At 43.3% G+C, this 17,041-nt stretch overlaps 1 pseudogene; it reads left to right on the forward strand.

The window, feature by feature from the left end:
* The first annotated feature begins 14,610 nt into the window (after positions 1-14,610).
* On the forward strand, positions 14,611-15,846 carry LOC129526397 (putative vomeronasal receptor-like protein 4; annotated as a pseudogene).
* The last annotated feature ends 1,195 nt before the right edge of the window (positions 15,847-17,041 follow it).

Here is a 17,041-nt window from a genome sequence, read left to right on the forward strand (position 1 = left end):
CTTAAAGGGGCCGCGGCTGGGACTGGGCAGAAGCAGCTTCGGGTTGCACAGGCTGAGCGTCTGCCCAGCCCCAGGGGTGGACGAAAGGCCCCCAGTCTCTCATCCTCCCGGGCACTAGGGCCCTAGAGGTCGCAGAAGCCCCTCCTGTGACCCCAGCCCCTAAATCGGCTCCCTTTGCCTGAGGAGCGCCCGGGACCTGCCCCTGCCCTCCTCGGGACCTCAGCTTCACATCCGCAAAGAAAGCGGCCTGGTTGCAGCTCTGGGGTCCCTCAAGCTCGGCGCCTCAGGATCCAGGGTGGGCTCCCCTGCCCCTCTGCAGAGGGGGCCCAATAGCCACGGAAAGCTGGGGGCTGGAGGGACAGTCCCGAGGGCAGCAGGACGTCCTTGGCCTCACCGTCTACATTCGTCCTGTGGGAGCCCGGGGGCGTCGCTAGCGCCCAGACTCCTGCGGCCTCACCAGGGCTGCCTGGGTCACCGGGCTCCCCAGGAGGCAGGCAGGGACCCTGGGGTCCAGCGCTGCCCCCACCTCAACTCCATTCTGCGTCAGCGTCCGCGAGGGGGTCCTGCGGACTGGACCCAGACCCACTCCTTCCCGGGGAGCGGGACCCGCATCGGTCTCTGTGACACCCACGGGAGGGGCCGTGCTGACCTCTCCCGGGGATCTGGGGGCGAGGTGGGGGAATCTCGGCCACCTCTTGAAGCTCGCTGAGCCCCCCACCCCAGAGAGCGCTCAGGAGCAAAGGAAAGGACGGAGAGCCCACACATTTTCTATCTTTCATTTCCATTTTTTCTTTTTTCCCCACTCCAAAATGAAAGACATGTGTAGCTTTGTCCCCTGTACACCATCCATTCCCCAGGGCCGCTGTGCGGATTCAGACCACTGGTTGCCTCTAGGGTCCTGGGCGCCCGGCGGTCCGCATGCAGCCCGGGGCCTGCCCAGGTGAGGTCTGCGGCCGCCACAGCGCTGAGGTCCCGCCTGGCCGGGGCACACGGGCCGCTGGGGATGCTGGCTGCGAGGCTCCGGGGAGGTGGAGCGGGAGGTTGCCCCAGGCCCTGGCTGCAGAGCTCTTGATGTCACGCCTGACACCCTCCATCCACCGCCTCGGAGCAGCGCTTCAGAGCCCCGGCAGAGGCAAGAAGTCGATCACTTCGTTCTTCATTCGTTGGAAAAATGAAAAAGCACATTATAATCCCTGGAACAACCACTTCAGAGATAGAGCAAAAAATTAAAATAGGATTGTAAATGACACACTGAAATAAGTTTATTTTAAAAATGGTAGTCAATGGAAAAACAGGATCAGAAGACAGGAGAGACAGGGAAAACAAGTAAGTTATCTGACTGAAACAGAATTAGAAACTAACAACAGTAAGAAATATTGGACATCTGAAAATATGTGAAAATTTAACAACCCACCTCTAAATCATTGGATCAAAAAAAAATCACAAGATAGATTGGAAAATATTTTGAGCTGCACCCCATTTTGGGTAACAGACTGAGACATTGTTTCTAAGAAAACAAAACAAACTTCAGAAAGCTATAAAATTAAATGCCAACTTTCCCCTTTACCCAAACTCTCCGTGGCTCTCCTTTGCCCTCAGAGTCAAGCCCATGCTTCTCACTGTGGGCTCCAGGACCTAGGTGGCCTGACCAGTGCACACCCTATCACAATCTCCTCCTCTGCCCACTTGCTCACGCTGTCCAGTCACACACACTCTTTATTTTTCCAAATGCCAAGCTCCTGATCACCGCTGGGCCTTTGCCACTGCAGTTCCGCCTGCCAGGACCAGTCTTTCCCTAGACCTTCCCATTCCTGCCTCTTCCTGGCTTGGCTGCCTCTTTCTGTTGCTTCAGGTCTAAGATCAAATGTCACCTCTTCAGAGAGGACTTCATTGAAATCTCTGCCTAACACAGCCCGTATCAAGGTCAACACTTTTCTCTTTTTAGACTTAGGTTTTGATATAAAGAAGTTTCATAAAAATGACTTGGGCAGCTATCGTCTGTTTAAAAGGTCTGACTTTGTTGAAATAATTTGGGCTTTCCTGTTCTTTGAGTTTTGATAAAACAACTGTAAAACCATCTGCCTTTTTTAAAAAAATTGAGATTGATGTACACTTTCTGTTATTACTATTTTTTTACATTCTGTCTCCCAGGCTGGAACACAGTTGCTCATAGCTCATTGCAGCCTCAAATTACCTTGCCTTTGTAACAGTAGGTCCTCATTCACCTTTCTCATCTACAGATGTTGGTTTACTTAAGCTTTCTAATTACTTGGAGGTCAGCTTAGCTCAGTGGTTAGCACAACTTGCTAATAAATGCTCGAGTATGAGGGTGCAAAGAAAGGGGTAGGGAGGTGCAAGACTCTTGGCTTCAAATGCCCAGTCCCCTACTCATCTGCTCAGGCCCCTGTCTAGCCTCTGTATCTAAGCCAAACTACACGCCTCCTCCCCTGAGAAGCCCTCTTGGATTTCTCCTGTCCCATCTTCCCTGCTCTATCCTCGGGTGAATGGATCCACCCATCTGCCTCTGTGCTGGGCAGATGCCACTGCTCTCTGCTTTCTGGCTGGACAAGGCAAGGGGGCAGGTGGGTGTGTAGAAGTCCCCCTAAACCTTGGCCTTTGCCTCATGCCTGGCACATTCAACCTTTGCTGACACCTCCACAGAAATACCAACCTCACCAACGTCTGCAGAATGGGCCGCCAGGGTCTGTCTGGAGCTTGGGTGGGATTGTCACTTGACTACAAATACACACACATACACCCTAGGCTTCCAGGTCTGCATTCCTTGGCTGGCTCTTCACACTTGAGTCCAAGACAGGTCAATGGTTAGTGGCTGGATTTGCAAGCATGTGTGTTTCTGGGCAGGATATCAGCTGGGGCAGTCTGAGAGGAAGCTGTCAAGGGAAGGGACAAAGAGGAGGGAGTCAGTCACGTCTCTCTTCACCTGTTGCACTCTCTAAATTTTACTGTCCACTCCTAGGCCTGATCTAGAGGGCTGTCTAGTCTAGGGGAGACAAAGTTGGATATATCTACTGCCAGCCCCATGGGGTCAGAACTACAGGGGAAGGATGGGGACTGTGGGATTCCAGAGGAACAACAGGGAGGGCTTCTTGGAGGAATGCTTGTTCTTGAGCTGAGATTTTTTTTTTCTCTGTAGCTCAGTCTGAAATGCAGTGGCACAATCACTGCTCACTGCAGCCTTGACCTTCCGTGCTCAATTGATCCTCCTACTTCAGGGTGGGACCACAGGCACATGCCACCACACACAGCTAATTTTTGTATTTTTTGTAGAGATGGGGTTACATCATGTTGTTCAGGCTGGTCTCAATCTCCTGGGTTCAAGTAATCCTCCCGTCTTGGCCTCTCAGAGTGCTGGAATTACAGGCATGAACCACCTCGTCTGACCTGAGCTGAGTTCTGAAGTGTGAATAGGAGTTGGCTAGGTGAAGAAGGGAAAAAAGGACCTTCTAGACAGAAATATTTGTCAAAGATAGAGAGAAGTAGGCAGGAGCTGATTAGGGCAAGGTGTTTGAATGTCAGGCTGGATGCAGAAATTTTCTCACAAGGCCAATGTGGAACCATGGAGAATGTGTGAGCAAGGGAGGCCATGATTAGAGCTTGATCTCTCAGGGGCAGAGTGGGGGACAGCTTGGTTCTTTGGTGATGGGATCAGGAGAGTTCCCGTGTCATGGGGGGTCAGGAGAGTTAAGCCCCGCATCAACTCATCTGCACCTGTCACCTCGCACCAGGTGCGAGTTGGTGGGGGACCTCCTGATGTTCTGGAGGGCCAAATAAGCCGTGGGATCCAGTGACTTACAGTGTGAGGTACAGACCAGCACAGAGAGGGTACCGCCACAGGCTCTGCTCAGATGGACACAGCCCTGACCTCATCTCCAGCCTCCTGCCATCTCCACCCCAGCCCTGATAGTCCTGCTTTCCATGGTAGCCATGAGCTGCGTGTTAAAATGATAAATCAGCTCCATCCCTTCTCTCCTCAAAACCCTCTCATAGCTCGTATTTGCTCTTAGACTAAAACCCAGAGCCTCCTGCAGCTCAGAAGGCCCAGTGTGGCCCAGCCTCTGTGGCCTCTTGCCCTCCCCACCCACTCCAACCTCACTGCTGTTTCTCTCCCTCTTGGGATCCTTGTACCTGCTGTTTCTTCTGCATGGAATTCACTTCCTGTCTCAGCTCTAGGACATCAGTCCAGAAAGGCCCCCAACTTCCTGCCTCTCTGGGTTCCCCTGTCACGTGACGTCTGCACTAGCCATAGTGTCCCTATAACTAAGATTGAGACAGATTGAGAAGGGGCTTAGTTGAGCCTTCTATGCTCAAGAGACTCAGTCCCAAGCTCAGCCCCAGTCCCTGCTCTCATGAGACCACAGGCATAGGGGTCATTTGGGGGATTATCTTGGCACTGGGTCCTGTGGGATGGTGTCACCTCCAGCCTCCAGAGACTCATCCTAGCCATGGGAATGTGTCCAATTCCTGCCCAGGATTAAAATTAGCCCTGGAGATTACATTTAGTAAGTCAAGCTGGAGGTCAGGGGCTGGAGCCCACAGCCTGGGCTCTGCAGAGCTGTGTCGGCTCAGAGACTCAGCCCAGAGAACATGGAGGTATGCTTAGGGTCACATAGTGGGCCACGAGTGCCACCTGAGGTGTCAGATACTTGTGGGCCTGGGACATCTGGATGATGAAGGGTCCAGCATGGGCTGGAGCAGTGCCAGAGGTTGGGGTTCTGAGAAGCATCTGTGGCCACTCCCAGAGAATGACCTGAATTTCCTGAGAGTTTATTGCCAGGCCTTGTGGTGGGCGCTTGGCATTTCATGCCTGCCATAGAGGTCTGTTACCTGTCCCATTCACAGAACAGCACATAGAGGCCTAGAAATCAGCCTCCTGTGCTGAGAGCCACCTCAAGGGTCATAGAAGAGGCTGGGACCCAAGCATAGGCCCATGTGACTCTGGGGAGTCACTCATCTGAAGCCTCAAGTCATCTGTGACATGGCAGAGGCTGGGAGGTAGAGTGTATTCACACGGTTGGCAGAGCGGGGATGTCCCCTAGGGGTCTCAGGGGCCTGGGATGGCATGCCTGCTGCACAACGGGCAACATGATTTCTTTCTATGGAGGAACCTTGCATGGGGGTGCTGGAGAAAGCCTTGTCCCTGCCATGGCCCAGCAGCCTCCTGCTTCTGAGACCCCCACCAGGGGATCCAAGATTCCTTGAGGTGGGGTCCAGGGTTTCTCCTGAGTCACCAAGTGGACCCCTGGACCTAAACTCTGGTCTGAGGGCTCTAAGCCAGAGTCTTTCCAGGGAATCCCTGTACTCTCCCACTGGAATAGGGTGGGTTTCCATCATTCTCTTTTCAAAAACAAAAAATAATTAGCAGAAATAATTCACTGGTGGTTGGGGGGAATTGGAAGATTCAGATAATCAAAGAGTTAAAACAGGCTGGGCATGGTGGCTCATGCCTCTAACCCCAGCACTTTGGGAGGCTGAGGCAGGCTGATCACCTGAGGTTGGGAGTTCGAGACCAGCCTGACCAACATGTAGAAACCCAGTCTCTACTAAAAGTACATAATTAGCCAGGTGTGGTGGTGCATGCCTGTAGTCCCAACTACTTGGGAGGCTGAGGCAGCATAATTGCTTGAACCTGGGAGGTGGAGGTTGCAGTGAGCCGAGGTTGTGCCACTGAACTCCAGCCTGGGGGACAGAGCGAGACTCCATCTAAAAAAAAAAAAAAATTGGAAAAGTTGTTGGGAATATAATCCACACAAAAATATCCTCAATCACATTAGAGTGGCCAACATGCCAATTCAAGAAATTTAGAGTACCTTTGTGAAGTACTATACAGGACAACAATCACCAAGACACAGTTATCAGATTCTCCAAGGTCAACATGAAAATAAAAGCCTTAACACAAGTTAGAGGAAAGGGTCAGGTCACTTTCGAAGGGAACTCTATTAGGCTAACAGTAGACCTATCAGCAGAAACCTTACAATCCTTAAAATCTTAGGAGCCTATTTTCGGCATCCTTAAAGAAAATAAATTCCAACCAATAATTTCATATCCTGCCAAACTAAGCTTCATAAGCAAAGAAGAAATAAAATCCTTTCCCGGCAAGCAAATGCTAAGAGAATTTGTTACCATCACACTAGCCTTACAAGAGGTTCTTTAGGGAAATGAAAAATAAAACCTGCTAACATAAAACACACTTAAATACATAGCCCAAAGACCATGTAAAGCAACTACACAGTTGAATCTACAAAACAACCAGCTAACAAAACAATGACAAGATACAAATCTCACATATTGATATTAACCTTGAATGTAAATGGTCCAAACACCCCACTTAAGAGGGACAGAGTGGTAAGTTGGAAGACTCAACCATATACTATCTTCAAGAGACCTATCTAATATGTAATGCCATCCATGGGATGAAAGGAAAGGGTTGGAGAAAGATCTCTCATACAAATGAAAAACAAAAAGACCAGAGGTTGCTATTGCTATGTCATATAAAACAGACTTTAAACCAACAACAGTAAAAAAATAAATAAAAGGCATTACATATTGATGAAGCATTTAGTTCAACAAGAAGACATAAAAATCCTGAAAATATAGGCATCCAACATTAGGGTACTCTGATTCATAAAACAAATACTTCTAAACCTACAAAAAGACTTAGATAGCCACACAATAATAGTGGGGGCAAGTTACTGGGTGCAGCACACCAACATGGCACGTGTATACATATGTAACTAACCTGCACGTTGTGCACGTGTACCCTAAAATTTAAAGTATAATTTAAAAAAAAATAGTGGGGGATTTGAACATCCCACTGACAGCTTTAGACAGATCAATCATTGTGATGAAAACTAACAAAGAAATTCTCTTTTTTAAAATGTATTATTATTATTATTATTATACTTTTCTAAGTTTTAGGGTACATGTGCACAACGTGCAGGTTTGTTACATATGTATACATGTGGCATGTTGGTGTGCTGCACCCATTAACTTGTCATTTAGCATTAGATATATCTCCTAATGCTATCCCTCCCCCCTCCCCCACCCCACAACAGTCCCCGGTGTGTGATGTTCCCCTTCCTGTGTCCATGTGTTCTTATTGTTCAATTCCCACCTACGAGTGAGAACATGTGGTGTTTGGTTTTTTGTCCTTATGATAGTTTGCTGAGAATGATGGTTTCCAGCTTCATCCATGTCCCTATAAAGGACATGAACTCATCATTTTTTATGGCTGCATAGTATTCCATGGTGTATATGTGCCACATTTCCTTCATCCAGTCTATCATTGTTGGACATTTGGGTTGGTTCCAAGTCTTTGCTATTGTGAATAGTGCCACAATTAACATACGTGTGCATGTGTCTTTATAGCAGCATGATTTATCATCCTTTGGGTATATATCCAGTAATGGGATGGCTGGGTCAAATGGTATTTCTAGTTCTAGATCCCTGAGGAATGGCCACACTGACTTCCACAATGGTTGAACTAGTTTCCTGTCCCACCAACAGTGTAAAAGTGTTCCTGTTTCTCCACATCCTCTCCAGCACCTGTTGTTTCCTGACTTTTTAATGATCACCATTCTAACTGGTGTGAGATGGTATCTCATTGTGGTTTTGATTTGCATTTCTCTGATGGCCAGTGATGATGAGCATTTTTTCATGTGTTTTTTGGCTGCATAAATGTCTTCTTTTGACAAGTGTCTGTTCATATCCTTGGCCCACTTGTTGATGGGGTTGTTTGTTTTTTCTTGTAAATTTGTTGGAGTTCATTGTAGATTCTGGATATTAGCCTTTTGTCAGATGAGTAGATTGCAAAAATTTTCTCCCATTCTGTAGGTTGCTTGTTCACTCTGATGGTGGTTTCTTTTGCTGAGCAGAAGTTCTTTAGTTTAATTAGATCCCATTTGTCAATTTTGGCTTTTGTTGCCATTGCTTTTGGTGTTTTAGACATGAAGTCCTTGCCCACGCCTATGTCCTGAATGGTATTGCCTAGGTTTTCTTCTAGGGTTTTTATGGTTTTAGGTCTAACATGTAAGTCTTTAACCCATCTTGAATTAATTTTTGTATAAGGTGTAAGGAAGGGATCCAGTTTCAGCTTTCTACATATGGCTAGCCAGTTTTCCCTGCACCATTTATTAAATAGGGAATCCTTTCCCCATTGCTTGTTTTTGTCAGGTTTGTCAAAGATCAGATGGTTGTAGATATGTGGCATTAATTCTGAGGGCTCTGTTCTGTTCCACTGGATTATATCTCTGTTTTGGTACCAGTACCGTGCTGTTTTGGTTACTGTAGCCTTGTAGTATAGTTTGAAGTCAGGTAGCGTGATGCTTCCAGCTTTGTTCTTTTGGCTTAAGATTGACTTGGCAATGCAGGCTCTTCTTTGGTTCCATATGAACTTTAAAGTAGTTTTTTCCAATTCTGTGAAGAAAGTCATTGGTAGCTTGATGGGGATGGCATTGAATCTATAAATTACCTTGGGCAGTATGGCCATTTTCACGATATTGATTCTTCCTACCCATGAGCATGGAATGTTCTTCCATTTGTTTGTATCCTCTTTTATTTCATTGAGCAGTAGTTCGTAATTCTCTTTGAAGAGGTCCTTCACATCCCTTGTAAGTTGGATTCCTAGGTATTTTATTCTCTTTGAAGCAATTGTGAATGGGAGTTCACTCATGAATTGGCTTGCTGTTTGTCTTTTATTGGTGTATAAGAATGCTTGTGATTTTTGCACATTGATTTTGTATCCTGAGACTTTGCTGAAGTTGCTTATCAGTTTAAGGAGATTTTGGGCTGAGATGATGGGGTTTTCCAGATATACAGTCATGTCATCTGCAAACAGGGACAATTTGACTTCCTCTTTTCCTGATTGAATGCCCTTTATTTCTTTCTCCTGCCTGATTGCCCTGGCCAGAACTTGCAACACTATGTTGAATAAGAGTGGTGAGAGAGGGCATCCCTGTCTTGTGCCAGTTTTCAAAGGGAATGCTTCCAGTTTTTGTCCATTCAGTATGATATTGGCTGTGGGTTTGTCATAGATAGCTCTTATTATTTTGAGATACGTCCCATCAATAACTAATTTATTGAGAGTTTTTAGCATGAAACATTGTTGAATTTTTTCAAAGGCCTTTCCTGCATCTATTGAGATAATCATGTGGTTTTTTCATTGGTTCTGTATATATGCTGGATTATGTGTGTTGATTTGCATACGCTGAACCAGCCTTGCACCCCAGGGATGAAGCCAACTTGATCTTGGTCGATAAGCTTTTTGATGTGATGCTGGATTTGGTTGGCCAGTATTTTATTGAGGATTTTTGCATCGATGTTCATCAGGGATATTGGTCTAAAATTCTCTTTTTTTGTTGTGTCTCTGTCAGGCTTTGTTATCAGGATGATGCTGGCCTCATAAAATGAGTTAGGGAGGATTCCCTCTTTTTCTATTGATTGGAATAGTTTCAGAAGGAATGGTACCAGCTCCTCTTTGTACCTCTGGTAAAATTCGGCTGTGAATCCATCTGGTCCTGGACATTTTTTGGTTGGTAGGCTATTAATTATTGCCTCAATTTCAGAGCCTGTTATTGGTCTATTCAAGGATTCAAGTTCTTCCTTGTTTAGTCTTGTGAGGGTGTATGTGTCGAGGAATTTATCCATTTCTTCTAGATTTTCTAGTTTATTGCATAGAGGTGTTTATAGTATTCTCTGATGGTAGTTTGTATTTCTGTGGGATCGGTGGTGATATCCCCTTTATCATTTTTTATTGTGTTTATTTGATTCTTCTCTCTTTCCTTCTTTATTAGTGTTGCTAGTGGTCTATCTATTTTGTCGATCTTTGCAAAAAACTAGCTCCTGGATTCATTGATTTTTTGAAGGCTTTTTGTGTCTTTCTTTCCTTCAGTTCTGCTCTGATCTTAGTTATTTCTTGCCTTCTGCTAGCTTTTGAACGTGTTTGCTCTTGCTTCTCTAGTTCTTTTAATTGTGATGTTAGGGTATCGATTTTCAATCTTTCTTGATCTCTCTTGTGGACATTTAGTGCTATAAATTTCCCTCTACACACTGCTCTATATGTGTCCCAGAGATTCTGGTATGTTGTGTCTTTGTTCTCTTTGGTTTCAAAGAGCATCTTTATTTCTGCCTTCATTTCATTATGTACCCAGTAGTCATTCAGGAGCAGGTTGTTCAGTTTCCATGTAGTTGGGCCGTTTTGAGTGAGTTTCTTAATCCTGAGTTCTAATTTGATTGCACTGTTGTCTGAGAAACAGTTTGTTGTGATTTCTGTTCTTTTACATTTGGTGCGTAGTGCTTTCCTTCCAACTATGTGGTCAATTTAAGTATAAGTGAGATGGGGTGCTGAGAAGAATGTATATTCTGTTGATTTGGGGTACAGAGTTCTGTAGATGTCTGTTAGGTCCACTTGGTGCAGAGCTGAGTTCAAATCCTGGATATCCTTGTTAACTTTCTGTCTCGTTGATCTGTCTAATGTTGACGATGGGGTGTTAAAGTCACCCATTATTATTGTGTGGGAGTCTAAGTCTCTTTGTACATCTCTAAGGATTGGCTTTGTGAATCTCTGTGCTCCTGTATTGGGTGCATATATATTTAGGATAGTTAGCTCTTCTTGTTGAATTGATCCCTTTACCATTATGTAATGGCGTTCTATGTCTCTTTTGATCTTTGTTGGCTTAAAGTCTGTTTTTCCTGAGACTAGGATTGCAACCCCTGCTTTTTTTTGTTTTCCATTTGCTTGGTAGATCTTCCTCCATCCCTTTATTTTGAACCTATATGTGTCTCTGCGTGTCAGATGGGTCTCCTGAATACAGCACACTGATGGGTCTTGACTCTTTATCCAATTTGCTAGTCTGTGTCTTTTAATTGGAACATTTAGCCCATTTACATTTAAGGTTAATATTGTTACGTGTGTATTTGATCCTGTCAGTATGATGTTAGCTGGTTATTTTGCCCATTAGTTGATGCAGTTTCTTCCTAGCATCGATGGTCTTTACAATTTGGCATGTTTTTGCAGTGGCTGGTACTGGTTGTTCTTTCCGTGTTTACTGCTTCCTTCAGGAGCTCTTGTAGAGCAGGCCTGGTGGTGAGAAAATCTCTCAGCATTTGCTTGTCTATAAAGGATTTTCTTTCTCCTTCACTTATGAAGCTTAGTTTGGCTGGATATGAAGTTCTGTGTTGAAAATTCTTTTCATTAAGAATGTTGAATATTGGCCCCCACTCTCTTCTGGCTTGTAGAGTTTCTGCTGAGAGATCCGCTGTTAGTCTGATGGGCTTCCCTTTGTGCATAACCCGACCTTTCCCTCTGGCTGCCCTTAACCTTTTTTCCTTCATTTCAACCTTGGTGAATCTGACAATTCTTTGTCTCAGGGTTGCTCTTCTCATAGAGTATCTTTGTGGTGTTCTCTGTATTTCCCGAATTTGAATGTTGGCCTGCCTTGCTAAGTTGTGGAAGTTTTCCTGGATAATATCCTGAAGAGTGTTTTCCAACTTAGTTCCATTCTCCCCGTCAATTTCAGGTACACCAATCATAAGTAGATTTGGTCTTTTCACATTGCCCCATATTTCTTGGAGGCTTTGTCCATTTCTTTTTACTCTTTTTTCTCTAAACTTCTCTTCTCACTTCATTTCATTCATTTGACCTTCAATCACTGATCCCCTTTCTTCCACTTGATCAAATCGGCTACTGAAGCTTGTGCGTGTGTCACGTAGTTCTTGTGCCATTGTTTTCACCTCCATTTGGTCATTTAAGGTCTTCTCTATGCTGTTTATTCCAGTTAGCCATTCATCTAATCTTTTTTCAAGGTTTTTAGCTTCCTTGTGATGGGTTCGAACATCCTCCTTTAGCTTGGAGAAGTTTGTTATTACCAACCTTCTGAAGCCTACTTCTGTCAACTCATCAAAGTCATTCTCCATCCAGCTTTGTTCCATTGCTGTGGAGGAGCTGTGACACTTTGGAGGAGAAGAGGTGCAGTGGTTTTTAGACTTTTCAGCTTCTCTGCTCTGGTTTCTCTCCATCTTTGTCATTTTATCTACCTTTGGTCTTTGATGATGGTGACCTACAGATGGGGTTTTGGTGTGGATGTCCTTTTTGTTGATGTTGATGCTATTGCTTTTGTTTGTTAGTTTTCCTTCTAACAGATTCCTCAGCTGCAGGTCTGTTGGAGTTTGCTGGAGGTCCCCTCCAGACCCTGTTTGCCTGGGTATCACTGGCAGAGGCTTCAGAACATCAAATATTGCAGAACAGCAAATGTTGCTGCCTGATCCTTCCTCTGGAAGCTCTATCTCAGAGGGGCACCTGGCTGTATGAGTTGTCAGTTGACCCCTACTGGGAGGTGTCTTTCAGTTAGGCTACTTGGGGGTCAGGGACACACTTGAGGAGGCAGTCTGTCCATTCTCAGAGCTTAAACTCCATTCTGTGGGAACCACTGCTCTCTTCAGAGCTGTCAGACAGGGAAGTTTAAGGCTGTAGAAACTTCTGCTGTAGAAAGTTTCTGCTGCCTTTTGTTCAGCTATGCCCTGCCCCTAGAGGTGGAGTCTACAGAGGCAGGCAGTCCTCGTTGAGTTGTGGTGGGCTCCACCCAGTTCAAGCTTCCTGGTGGCTTTGTTTACCTAGTCAATCCTCAGCAATGGCGGATGTCCCTCCCCCAGCCTGTCTGCTGCCTCCCAGTTAGATCTCAGACCGCTGCGCTAGCAGTGAGCAAGGCTCCATGGGCGTGTGATCCTCCGAGCCAGGTGCGGGATATAATCTCATTGTGTGCCATTTGCTAAGACTGTTGGAAAAGCACAGTATTAGGGTGGAAGTGTCCCAATTTTCCAGGTACCATCTGTCATGGCTTCCCTTGACTAGGAAAGGGAAATCCCCCAACCCCTTGTACCTCCTGGATGAGGTGATGCCCCACCCTGCTTCAGCTCACCCTCTCCATGGGCTACACCCACTGTCCAACCAGTTCCAGGTACTTCAGTTGGAAATGCAGAAATAATCTGTCTTCTGTGTTGATAGTGCTGGAAGCTGTAGACCAGAGCTGTTCCTATTTGGCCATCTTGGTGCCTCCCCTTGTTTTTTTTTTTTTTTTCTGATTTCAACTTGCAAGCAGAACTCAACCATGCTGATGGTGCAGACGCATGTTGGTGGGAACTTTTCATTGTTTGATTCTGACATTTATGATACATGGATTCACTTACTACAGTTTTGTAGAGAGAGTAATAACCATTTAATCACCTAGATGATATTTCCTTTATAAAACCAAACATATCTAGTGGTTTTAGAGCAATATTTTTTACCTCAGTCACTTGTGTTTATTAGACAAGAATACTAAGTGTCAAGATGTTTGCATTGCCTTTCATATTTTTATTTAGGGGACAGTGTAATGATAAATGACTTTAAATATATAACCAGACACACCTTCATACACCCCCAAGTCTGTGCTAATTTACTGTTTTTTATATTTCATGCATGAAGCTAAATTGTTTTTACCCATGGATTAAAGCAAAATGATACAATGCTACCTGAATCCTGGCCAAATAACATGAAATGGCAACTGCAAAATTGTTCTGCAAAATTTTACAAGGTATTACGGTATTGAGGATATCCCAAGAAAACTTGAGAGGCATTATCTTTCTCATTGGAGACTGACATTCCTGTATCAAGTAAAGTCTCAGGAAAAAGAACCATGTGTGACTATTTTAATGCAACCTCTTGGTTGAAATAAAATGATTAAAAGTAGTGTTTATCTTGTTGATAACTGAGAGGCAAATATAAAAATTTTGTTCTGAGATGAAGAGAGTTCACATGATAAGTCTCTGGGATGTGAACTAAACTGGGAAAGCACCAGGACCATTTCTAAGACATACAGTTAATTAGGGTTTGGATAAACCGAATAATGTTCCCCACTCCCTAAAAAAGATATTAGATACTGGAAATACATTACAATTCATGGCAAAGAGAATATAAGGTTGCAAATGGGATCAAAATTGCTGATATGCTGATGAAAAATAAGAAGACTATTATGACTATTATGAATTATCATGGTGGGCCCAGTAGAATCATAAGCATCAAAAACCATGGAAGAGTGAAGAATAAACCGTATCAAAGTGATAGATCATGAGAAAGACTCAATTGGATATATTTTTAATTGTTTGCTTTAGTGAGTCTTTCCACTTTAGCATACATTTTATTCAATTCAACTGTGCAAATGTGATTCATTTTATATGCCTGTCACTGAATTGGGTGCTAAAAATAAAGTGAGAGAACACAAAATAACAAAAATTGATTTCTAAAGATGGAGGGCAAAGGGCATTAGGAATACAGATAGTGTGCACCCTATACAGGCATGATTGTAAATGTATTCATTATATATAGAGAGTAATAATTATATATATATATAATTATTTGGCTTAGAAAAGAGTGCAGGGGGTACATTATCAAGAATTTAGCGTCAAGGTTAATCAAGAATAAGTGAGTAAAATAAAAATAATAATGATGGTAATAATTTCAAACACTGAAGAAAGAACATTGATGATATGAAGTCATTTTTTTCCAGATCTACAAAATATGTTTCTTCTATGCCATTAGGATGAACACAGTTTTCACTTATGTTATCTTTTAAAAATGCCTTTAATTGTCAAGTTAGCATTAGAGTCTTAGCCAACATCTTCCATCTTCTCTTCCACATTTTTACATTCTTTCAGGATCACAGGCCTAAGACCCATGACCTGGTCACCTGTCATTTGGCCTTTGTCCACCTAGTGATGCTCTTCACTGCAATGGAGTTTTTGTCTCCAGACATGTTTGAGTCACTGAATTTTCAGAATAACTTTAGATGTAAAGCTTTCTTTTTTTTTTTTTTTTTTTTTTGGAGACGGAGTCTCACTCTGTTGCCCAGGCTGGAGTGCAGTGGCACGACCTCAGCTCACTGCAAGCTCCACCTCCCGGGTTCACGCCATTCTCCTGCCTCAGCTTCCCATGTGGCTGGGACTACAGGCACCTGCCACAACGCCCGGCTAATTTTTTTTGTATTTTTTAGTAGAGACGGGGTTTCACCGTGTTAGCCAGGATGGTCTCGATCTCCTGACCTCGTGATCCACCCGCCTCGGCCTCCCAAAGTGCTGGGATTACAGGCGTGAGCCACCGCGCCCAGCCTAAAGCTTTCTTCTATCTGCACAAGGTGATGAGAGGCCTCTCAATCTGCACCACCTGCCTCCTGAGCATGCTCCAGGCCATTACCATCAGCCCCAGCACCTCCTGGTTGGTGAGATTTAAACATAAATTTACAAAATACGATATCCTGGGCTTATTCGTTTTTTGGTTTAGCAATTTGTCTTTCAGCAGTGACATGATAATCTACGCTGTAGGTTATTCCAATGACCCAGATGATTTTGAATATCAGCAAATATTGCACATTTTTCCCAGTGAATGTCCTCATCAGGGCGCTATTTCTTATGCTGTCATTATCCAGAGATGCCTTCTTCATAGGAATCACGCTGCTCTCAAGTATATACATGGTCATTCTTTTGTCCAGGCATCAGAGGCACTCCCAGCACTTTCACAGCAGCAGCATTATATTAAGGACCTCTCTAGTGAAAATGGCCACCAAGACCATCCTGATGCTGGTGAATTTCTTTGTGCTGATGTACTCAGTGGACTTCATCCTCTCATCATCCACAGTGCTGTTATGGGTAATTGGCCCTGTCACCTATGGTGTCCACAAGTTTGTGGTCAATGCCTATGCCACTGTCAGTCCTCTGGTGCTAATCAGATCTGATAAAAGAATCATCAATATTCTGCAAAAGTTGCAATGGAAGTGCCATCTATTTTTAACAAGTTGGTGATAAAATTTTCTAAAAATTATTTCTTTGTAATCAATTAAATTATACAAAAAGCACATAATTTTCTTTCTGATTTAAATAAAACATGTGAATTGTACTTTTATAATATCTCAATATCTTTTAATTTTTTGGTGCCAAGAACTGTGTGCTTTCCTCAGTTCAATGTCCACTATGATTTTGTATTCTCAAGGTCTGTCTCTCACCCCTTCATTTTAATTTTACCTTTATACAGGAAAATGTTATTTTCTTCTTGAGTACACTCTTACGCGGCTCCTATTGGCAAGCAAATCTCTTAGTTTTAATTTTTGAAATTATTTTAATTTTTCTTATTTATTGAAGATATTTAGCTATATTCAAATTCTAGCTTGAATAAAAAATTTTTAAGCATAATTTTAAAATTTGTTTTTAATTGAAAATAACATTGTGTAAGTTTATTATGTATGTTTTGAATTACATATAGATTATAAAATGATTAAATCTAGCTAATTAACAAATGCATGATCTAAAAGTTATTGTTTTTTATGGTGAAAACACTTAACATCAACTACATTTTCATTTTTCAGGACTGCAATATATCATAATTAAGTATGGCTGCCGTGCTGCATAACAGATCTTGTAAAATATATTTCTTCTATCTAATAATAATTATGTTTTCTTTGACCAATATTTTTCCATCCTGTCCTCCCCACTAACCACCACAGGCTCTGGTAACCACCACTCTACTCTCTACTTCTAAGAGATAAGCTTGTTTAGATTCCACATTTAATAAATTCCTGTGTTATTTGTCTCTCTATGTCTGGCTTATTTCACTTAACATAATGTCCTTCAGGTTCATCTATGTTGTCTTAAATGGCAGAATTTTATTCTGCCATTTATTTTATTATGCCATATATTTGTGGCCAAATAGCACTTCATTATGTTTACATACCATGTTGTCTTATCCATTTATTCTTTGATGGGCACTGTGATTGATTCCATATCTTGGCCATTGTCAATAGTGCTGTAATAAACATGGGAGTGTAGCTATCTCTTTAACATACTGATTTTATTTCTTTTGGCTATATGCCCAGTTGTGGAATTGCTGGAACATACAGAAGTTCCATTTTAGGTTGAGAAACTTCCATACTTGTTTTTCATAGTGGCTGTATTAATTTGTATTCAAACCAACAGTTTATAAGAGTTCCCTTTATTCCACGTC

The sequence above is a fragment of the Gorilla gorilla genome, chromosome 14 (genome assembly GCF_029281585.2).
Source record: "Gorilla gorilla gorilla isolate KB3781 chromosome 14, NHGRI_mGorGor1-v2.1_pri, whole genome shotgun sequence".
NCBI lineage: Eukaryota > Metazoa > Chordata > Mammalia > Primates > Hominidae > Gorilla > Gorilla gorilla.